This window comes from Pteropus alecto, unplaced genomic scaffold, assembly GCF_000325575.1.
Source record: "Pteropus alecto unplaced genomic scaffold, ASM32557v1 scaffold101, whole genome shotgun sequence".
Taxonomy (NCBI): domain Eukaryota; kingdom Metazoa; phylum Chordata; class Mammalia; order Chiroptera; family Pteropodidae; genus Pteropus; species Pteropus alecto.
Window position 1 is genome coordinate 18,156,626 of NW_006432945.1, and position 9,365 is coordinate 18,165,990.

The 9,365-nt window shown below is 61.0% G+C and overlaps 1 protein-coding gene across 5 annotated transcripts in view; it reads left to right on the top strand.

Moving 5' to 3' along the window:
- Window positions 1-9,365, top strand: part of RXRG (retinoid X receptor gamma) — a 144,066-nt gene that overhangs the window by 61,753 nt on the left and 72,948 nt on the right. For 2 of the 5 annotated variants that reach the window (XM_015586226.2, XM_015586228.2), the window contains exon 3: window positions 6,010-6,099. The exons of the other annotated variants lie outside the window; for them this stretch is intronic. The gene's annotated coding sequence lies outside the window, so the exon portion shown is untranslated. The remainder of the gene's footprint in view (window positions 1-6,009; window positions 6,100-9,365) is intronic. 5 annotated transcript variants of the gene reach the window in all.

Consider the following 9,365-nt stretch of genomic DNA (forward strand, 5'->3'; position numbering starts at 1 on the left):
TGGGTGACAGCTGGCTTAGGAGCCTGAGAGCGGGGACACTGGCTGGCCTGCCTAGTGGGATGTGTCTGAACCCGTCCCTGACTCTTTCTCCAGGCCCCTTGCCTCCATCCTAGCCTGTTCCTGTGCCTGGTATAAAGAATCTGGACCAATTTCAGGATGAGTGATGGCAAAACCCAAGGAACGCTCTTATTAAGGAGGAATTTTATTTTGAAAATGGGGCGTTTGGGAGCAAGCAGAAGCTCCAGGCGGACCCCACAGAAAGACCTGGGTGGGCCTCCTCACTTTTCCAGAGCACGCTGAGAAAATCTCGCTGGAAACCGAAGTTTTGCAAAGCTGGAGCAAGTCGAACATAATTCTGTCGGCCATAAAATTCGCCCACGAAAACCAACCTAATCCCTCGAGCCAAAGGTCCAGCTTTTTCTCAGCTGTGGTTTTCCATGGTCACGTCGGCCTTCAGGTGGGAAAGTAATTGTTTGTTAGTTTTCATATCCAGAAGTTACGTCTCCTTAGATAAAAAAGAGCTGCAGGTCAAAGCATTGACTGGATGTCCCGTTACAGACGTGCACCCCGGACGATTTTAATTTCTGCTGATTTTAATTCATAGTGTCTCGGTGTCCAGAAGCTTGGTTTGGCTCCGAACGTTTATTGAACGACCTGCTTGTGGAATCTGGCCTTGAATTCGCGCTTTCTCGGATTTTTTCCTCTCCCTTCGGTTCGTTCTCTGTGGCTGGAGCCAGGGACGGGAGAGTGTTGAGAGGCTGTGCCCGAGCCGTCACCGTGGGCTTCCGGGAAGGCTCCTTGGCTGGGACCACGAGGGACCCTGCGGGGCTGACCTGGACTCGGGCCTCCTGGGGAAGGTCCAGCCCTGGGGGTCGACCACCCTTCCCTGCAGGTGACTCAGCCAGCACTGGGGAGACTGGACTCGGGCGGGGCCACCTGGCAGGAAGTCTAAACAGAAACAGGAAGCCGACCTTTAAGGCCAGCTGGGAAGACGCATGTGGGCCCACAGCCTGGATGCCTACGGGACATGGGGGAGGTGGCAGTGGGGTCACCAGGACTGCGGAGACAGTGCAAACCCCACGCACGCCGCCCGGCAGCCTCGGCGAGCACGGAGGCTGGCCTGGGGGAGGGGCCGCGAAGGTGCCAGAGGCACAGCTGGCCCAGGGACCTGTCTTCAAGGCTGTCTTGGATTTTTGCTCGGTCGATAGACATGTTTATTTTTTTTTAAAAAGGAACGATAGGCCCTTTTATGAGGCCATGTGGCTGGCTTCGAGTGTGCTTCTGGGATGCACCCGTCACTGGTGACCGATACATACACAGTCACCTTCTAACAGCACAGGCACCGGTGAAGCTGGGCGCCCTGGGCCCCCTGGGAGGCCGGAGCTGAAGATGGAGCAACAGGATCTCGGCTCGGTCCCACAGCGAACCATCTGGGGACGCTGAGCCGCCAGGGCCCCACTCCAGACCAGTTCGGATTGGGGAGCCCCCCGGACATCGGGGGACCGGCACCCTCCCTGGCACTGTGCTGCGCAGCCAGCGTCGAGAAGCATCGCACTGGGCGGTCGGTGTGTGAGGGAGCCGAGGCCCGGAGAAGGGACCGGAGTGTGGAGCCCAGTCCAGTCGCTCCTCACGATGAGCCACAGCCGGATTCTTTTTATTTTTCCGCTTTATTGATTTATCGTTAATAATTAATTTTTTATGGCGCCCTTGGTTAACGAGCTCCGACGAGTCCAGCCGTGCGCTTTAACAGCGAGGCACATATATGTGTGTACACTGTGCGTTCACCTCCCCGACTTAGGTTTCTTTCTGTCGCCACATATTTGATCCCCCGTATCCCGTCTACCTCCCCTCTCCCCACAAAGGCAGGTTCTGGGTCAGCCCTCTGAGGCTTCTCTTTGTTGTGGTTTTGCCGTAGGTGAGGAGCACACTTCAAAATGTCAGTGCCCAAGTCCCTTTAAGAAGCAGATTTCTGGAAAAGGCCGTGATCTAAGTCCCCAGGCCCAGGCGCCTCTCCATGGTCCCCTGGTGGCCAGGACTGTCATGTCTGTGGCCAGCTGAGGCAGGCGCGGGTGCCTTGTCTTCCCACGGTGGCCCGGCGTGCTGGTGTCCTGCATGTCCTCGGGAGGCCTGGCACAGCCCTGCGGTCCACCCCCTGCGAGTCCCCAGCCGGTGACACACACACCAGAGACATGTTTTTTGCAGAGCTCGCTGTAGCTGGGGGCCGTGTGCCCAGTGCACCTGTCGGTTTCGTGTGGGCAAATCCAGACACACGTGCCCGCGGCCCCCTCCAAGACGTGGCTGCCCACGGAACCAGCCACGGAAGCTCACAATTCTTTGTCCAACCCACCGAATTTGCCACAATGCGACTCAAATCTATAGCCAGGCTTTCCGACAACACCATTTAATCACGTTTCACACACAAGACTTCAGGGTGTTCTGGTCTCTCTTTGAAAATTTTAGATTTCCTCTTTTTGTTTAAAAAAAAAAAAAGGAACAATTTGCGATACAAATTTCAAGACATTTAGAAAAATTGTTTTATTTAGACGAACGGTCTCAGGCCTCGTAGACTCGCCTGGGGGATGTGAAACACCGTCCCCCACCCCACCCCCCAATTCCGATGCGAAGGCTCCGCTGGACGCGCCCAGGCTCTCCTTGCCGGGTCTGACGTGTGACCTGCCGCCGCTCCTGCCCGGGACGCGGGGCTCTGAGCCCAGGATTTCTCCCGGGGACCGGGTGCCGTAGCAAGTCCGCTGCATTTATTAACGCAGTGACGTTTGAGGGGGGACATGTTTTTGGAACCTTCTCCTAGCTGTCCGTGACCTTTGCCCTCACCTTCACAGCCTCATTGCCCGCAACGGGGACTTGCAACCCTGGTGCCCTCGGGAGCCTCCTGGAGGCTTTGGAAAGTGGCCGGTGCCCGGGAGCCACCCCAGACTGACTAAATCGGAGTTGGGGGGTTCCTGTGCAAGTGTGCGGGTCACGCTCCCCACCACGCGGCCGAGGCCGAGAGCGATAGCATCGGGAAGAGGGGGGCGGCTTGTCGACGTCAAGTGAGGGTCTCGTTTCTCAAAATCCCGTGTCTTCGAACCCAGACTTCTGCAATTCAGCGGCGTTACGTACTCGTAGTTGGAACAGACGGGGCTCGGTTTTGTGAAGCTGATATGGTTTTGCGATTTGATCCGATCAGTGTTTTTTGAGCGACCGCCATCCGCGAGGGAGCCGAGGTCGAAAGCGCCTCCTGGGCGCTGTTTGTTGGTTTGGTCGCTTTGGGTCAGGACGGATATGTGAGTCTGGGTCCCAGCGGGAAAGCGGTGGCGCAGTCCAGCTGGACACCTGAGCAGGATTTCACAGAGGGACTGCTTGTCGTGATATGGCCGCAGCCGAGGGAGGCCAGCAAGGAGAGGCGCCGTCCCCTGGGGCTGGCCAGTGGGGACCCCAGCGTTCCTAGGCCTGGGGGGAGCAGGGGCTCCTCTCCGCAGCCAGCCCTGCGGGAACCCCTTCTGCACCAGATAAGGCTGGTCACGTTCCTGTCCCGTGCAGCCAACAGTCCCCAGTGATACAGAAGCCGGGGCTGGGGGCGAGGCGGCACGGCCGGCAAGCGTCCATTTGGGACTGGGTAAATGGGGTGGGCGCTGGTTGGAGCCCCTGGGTCTGGCTTGGAAGGCCGGTGATCCCGTGGTTCGACATGGCTGCCCCAGTGTCTGGGGACTCAGCCTAAAGGCTCAGCATGGCTGGCACTTCCAGCAGCAACCTGGATAATGGCAGGACGTGTGGTCCCCACGCTTGTTGTGACTGTCTGGGGTCAGGACTGCCGTGGGAACGAGGCAGGGTGACATAGCAGCATGTGCCCTCCTGGGACCACGTGGCGTGCTCTGTGCGCGCTGTTAGTCAGCTAGGGCTGCCATGACCACGTGCCACAGACTGGGTGGCCCAAACAGCAGAAACTTGTTTTCCCACAGTTCCTCTGGAGGCTGGAAGTCCGAGGTCGAGGTGCTGGCAGGTTGGTCCCCGAGGCCTCTCTACACTGCATGTGATCCACCTCTGGGCAGTGACCCAGGTGTCCCTCCCTGTGTCCCAACCCCCTCTTCATATGAGGACACCGGTCAGGTTGGGCGAGGGCCCGCAGTGACAGTCTCTTCAAAGTCGTCTCTCTATGGTCACATGCTGAGGTCCTGGAGTGGGGCTTGGACACGGGAAGTTGAGGGGAGAGTGGGCAGTGGCCGAGGTCTTGCCGGGCCTGCGGGAGGAGCCAAGGTCGCATGGCCGTGGGGGCCCTTGCAGCCCAGCGCCCATGAGAGTCCGTGCGGGGCCAGTCCGTCCTCCCCCGCGTCCTTCAGACACCCAGGCGGACTCCTCCACCTTGACAGGTGACGGCTGCCTCTCCTTTCAGACTCTTTGCCCGCGGTGGCTCAGGTTTGCACGCAAGGACACCGAAGGCCCTGGGTTCTTGGATGGCCCCTGGGCGTTAGGGGGACTCTTAGAACCTTAAAATGGCTTTGCACTGAAGGCCCTGCTGACCGGTGTGAAACCATGAGGTCGAATGCAGAGCCACACCCCAGGGGACTGGAGGGGACCCCCCTCCTCTTTGTCCTTTCTGCCCTTGGCACCTTCCAGCAGCCCCAAAGCCCTGCCCCAGCCAGCTGCTTGGGGCACAGGAATAACCTCAGCCCAAACGCTCGTTCCCTCTCTCGCTCATTCCCTCCCTCCCTCCCTTCATTTTATTGCTCATTTCCCAAGTCACCCCTCCTCCCCTTCCACTCCTATCTCTTTCAAGGCTTAATTTCCATATCTGGAGACAGTGGGTCTTTGTAAGTTAATGTCTGATCTATCAAAAAAATTAGCATTTACCAAACACAGTCATGCAAAGCCCTTAGGGCTGTTTGCTCCTCCAGCAGGCTCCTTTCCTCCTTGTAATTCTTACTTGGAGTATCACCTTCTCACGGAAATGGGGACCTTACCGCACCCTCCACGACCCTCTGCGGTCGGAGGGGTGCACAGAAGAATACTCAACACTTTTTGAAGGAAGCAGTGGAGCTTTTGAGAATAAGATACTTCTGTGCGGCGGAGGCCTGCGGTTAGCGCTACAGAAGCTCGAGGCCCGTGACCTAGGCCAGAGGCGGGTTTGCCGCCAGCGCTTCATGTGCCACTAGGTCCCCCTCACGCCCTCCGCCCTGGCTGTCCCCTCGGCTTGGCAAGCCAGTCCTGCAGATACCGATGTGCCACCTCCCTCATCTCTTCAGATCTTTGCTCGAATGCCAACTTCTCAACTTAAAATCGTGCCCACAGCCTTCCTGGTTTCCTTAGCACAGGGCATCCCCATGACCTGGGGACCTGGCACTCCTGGCTGACCTAACCCTTCCCGTCTCTGTCGTGTCTGGTTTCGCCTTTCTGTGTCCCCTGCCCAGAGTGTCAGCCAGATGAAGGCAGGGCCCCTGTCACCCAGGTTCCCCGAGGCCCCTCAGTGCCCGGCATGCTGTCCCCGCCTGCTGTCCCCGCCCGTCTCAGCAGCCCCGGCACCCCTGAGGGTCCCCAGTGAGCTTCAGGGAGTGAACTGACTGATCCAACCTCAAGGCTCAGCCCAGCCCTGGCCTCAGGGGACTGACTCCTGAGCTTCTGAAACGGGACTGCAGGGGGTGGTGGGAGCAGCCAGGAAGGGCTCGGGTGTGGGGGGGCAGTGGCTGAGGGACCCCTGTTTGCAGTGAATCGGGGGTTCGGCGCACCCACAGGGCAGGATGCGCTCAGAGTTGCTGTCTCTTTTCAAAACCGCCTCCCAGCCCCACACGTGCCCACTGGAGTGAGCCTCACGCGGGTGTCTCTGATGACCCAGTGGCTGAGCTGGACGTGGACGGGAGGAGCTCGGGTGTCAGGGCTGAGTCGGCACAGCCCAGGGAAGGGGAGCACCTCAGGCCGGGCCCGGGGCACCGGGCCCTCACCCCCCTCGCAAGCCGTGGCTTTCCATCTGCTCAGCGGGAACAGTAAAGCCTGCCTGTCCCCCTTTCTGCCTTTGAGGATCAAGCCGAGTGATGCATATGGACACGTGCGGAAGGAGCACAGAGCCAGCTGCGGAGAGACAGTGTCCTATCCCAACGACACTCACGGGTGAGACTTCTGAGCAACTCTTTCGAATCCTGTTTGTTTTCTCAAATCCTATTTGTTTCAAAAAATAACAAAACAAATCCGGGCCTGCCCTCAAGAGAGTGGACGTGTGCTGTCCAGCGTCGCACACCGCCCGTCCCTCGGCTCAGCCGTTCCCTCCCGCGGTGGCTTGTCCTCACGTGGGGCGTGCCGCCCGGCCGAGCGCCCTGCAGCTGGCACGACCCTGGCGTGGCTAGGGACGAGGCCGCAGCCTGGGGAGGGGGACCGCGCAGCTTGGCCATGAGGAGCCATCGCCTGTCTCCAGTGGGGGACCAGGGGGGACAAAGCGATGTTGGGGTCTGAGTGGGGGGCAGTAGGACAGGAGGGAGACTCGTGTTTGTTGGACGTCTCTGCCGGGCCAGGGGCCATCGTTGCCTTCCACCTGCATCTCTCCAAGGGATCATCAGTCTGACTTTAAGAAGGAAGAAACAGGGGCTCAGGGAGGTCGCTCACGCTCCAGCCCCACAGCTCGCCAGTCGCTGGCGGGACTGGCGTTGGAGCTCAGGTCCGTCCGGGCTCAAAGGCCAGGCCTTTCCGCGACACCGTGTCCCCCGCATTCGCAGAGCGCTGGAGGGACGCTAGGGACAGCCCCGCCCCTCAGATGTGCGACCTCGGTTTAACCGGCGCCCACCCGTGGCTACTCGGTCCCTCGGTGCGCGGTTGTGAGCCGCGCCGTCTGAATGGTGCAGGATGTCGCACCACGCGAGGGGCGGCTCCCGGGTTCGCGAACCTCTGGAGCCACTCCTGACCCGTGGACATTCTGGCCCCGTCGCTTGTGCGGTCACGGTCCCCCCTCCAGCTCGCCGTCTCTGCGCCCTTGAAACGTCCTCCCTGCGCCCTTGAGCTCTTCTACACACACACACACTGTCAGTCTGGCTCTAAGACGCGGTTCGCCTCCTCCTCCGGGAAGTCCTCCCCCAGCCTCAGCTGGCCGCGTGCCGCCTGGCTGCCGGGCGCAGGGCAGCTCCGTTTTCCCACGGGCTTCGGAGCTTCTCCTCAGGGCGGTTTTTGAGGGTCGAGCTCGTGGCTCTCACATGCTTGTTGTCCCTCACGCCGCTTCATGAAGTGGGACCCATGCGCCAAACGCTCAGAAACGTCCACCCGGGCTTCTGCTTCCTCGTGTGCAGCAGGTCATGGGAAGGGGTGGTGGCTTTTCCAGGCGGAGCTCGCAGCCGCCTCTGCCCCTCCTGGAGGAGGTGGCTCCCGGCCTGAGCTCCGACCCTGCCTGGCGTGAGCCTGGCGTGAGCCGTCGCCCCCTCCCTGCACCTGGCCAGATGGCTCTGCCCCGCAGGCCCCTCTCGGCGGGGCTCCCCGCCCGAGAACCTGGCCTCTGTCACCTTCCTGCCTCTGGGTGCTGGCTCACGCCCCGGCTTGTCTTCCAACTTCCTTGGGCGCACAGTAGGTGCTCAGTTCGTAGGTTTTACCGGAACTAGACGTGGACCTCAGAGAAGGGTCGGATGAAGTCTGCAGCCCAGATGGCAGAGCTCCCCGAGCTGCTCTGCAGGTGCAGGTCCCCAGGGCGGGGAGGTGGCAGAGACGGCATGGCCGCACGACTCGACCCTGCCACCGGGGTGCGTCGGCTCCTGGCGTGCCCTTCCCTGATGACGGCAGCAGACTTTGGTCACCAGGTCGTCCTGAGCGCGGCTGTCAGTGCGACCTCTGGTTCTGCCCCCGAGCCCGTCGCTCAGGCCTCGGCTTAGACGGCCCGACCCGGGCCTTCCCCCGCCCCGAGTGGTGTCGCGAGCCACGTGCCCTGTTACTGTCCTTCCTGGGCCTTCTGACGCCTGGACGTGGATCCTGCCTGTTGTGTCCTGGAGGGTCGGCCCACGCGGGCAGGGGACAGTCACTCCCGTTCGCCTGCGCGTCCCCAGCTGGCACGTGACGGTGCTCGGGAAACTCGGGCCTCCTTTCTCCCCGTTTCTGCGGCAAAGAGCAGGTCGTCGGAGCCGGCGCCAGGAACAGAAGGCGCCTGCCAGCCTGAGAGACCTCCTCCCAGCCTGAGGGCCCTCCTCCGTGGTTTTAACAGGGAAAAGGCGCGTGAGTGTCTTGAGAGAGGCTTCATTACTCAAAACCCTCTCCGTCAGAAGGAGAAAGATCTCGGGGCTGTGGGGAGGGACGGGTGCTGGTGACCTTTCCATCTGAGGCTGCAGCACGAACGCCCCACTTCTACCTAATGAACTGGTTTCGGGTGTCCCCTGCCTCAGCCGCTGGACACCCGGAACCCCCGGCCAGGGGACAAGTCCAGCTGTTCCCACGTGATGGCCAGGAGAGTCCCGGGGTGGGCATCCCCAGGGACAGCAGCCTGGTCTCGCCCTCCTTCCCGTGCCCACTCCGCCCCCCAGGGTCAGTGAGCACCAGATGGTTCCACAGCTGGCTGTGTCTCGGTCGTGGTCAGTGCGCCGCCCTGCGGCCACCGAGAAAGCTGTGAACGCGCTGGCCCTCCTCGCCCGCTGTGAGCACGAGGGCCGTGGACGTGAGCGTGTGTGTGGGAAATGAGGGAGGCCATGCTCGCTAACAACTGTTTTTGAGAGAAGTGCGGGGGGACAGAACCGAACAGGGAAAGGCAGGGGCAGGGATGGCGCATCAGGGGTGTCTTTCAATCACGAGGGGCGTCCAGAGGTCCAGGAGCCTGGGATCAAGGCAGGCCCGTCCCCGGAGCGGAGTTCACGGTCACTCGCCTTCCCGGGGGGCTGGGGGGCTTCCGGGACGAGGAAGAGGCGCAGAGACTTTTCCACGGACGCCCAGTGGGGCGCCGTAGGGTCTGGGTAGCCAGGCCCTGGCGCGGCAGCGGCGAAGCGTCCGCGTGGGGCTCCGTGGCTCATCAGCAGCCCCGGGCGGCAGGGGGCAGAGGTGGCAGCAGCAGGAGAGAGGGAGGTGCTGGCCACTGGTCGGATTTCTCCGCTACTTCTCTACGTGGACCGTTTGGTCTGAGCGAGCCCCGGGGCTCTTTAATTCTGGGGGGAGGAAGTCCCCAGAGAGAGATGCTACTGGCCGTCCTTCAACTTGGGCAGGCGGTGACCTCAACGATTAATGTGCATATAAAAAACGGTATAATTGTATTTATCTTCCAAACCGATGGCTTTAGTTTTTGAAAAGGAGGGGCGCAGCACCCGCCAAGTAACATGCGTGGGTCTGCGGCAGTGCCGTGCGGGTCGTGTGTCGGGGGAGGTGGCCGGAACCCCAAATCAATACGGTAATTGAGTTATTTCCGTCAAGCGTTTAAGGCTATT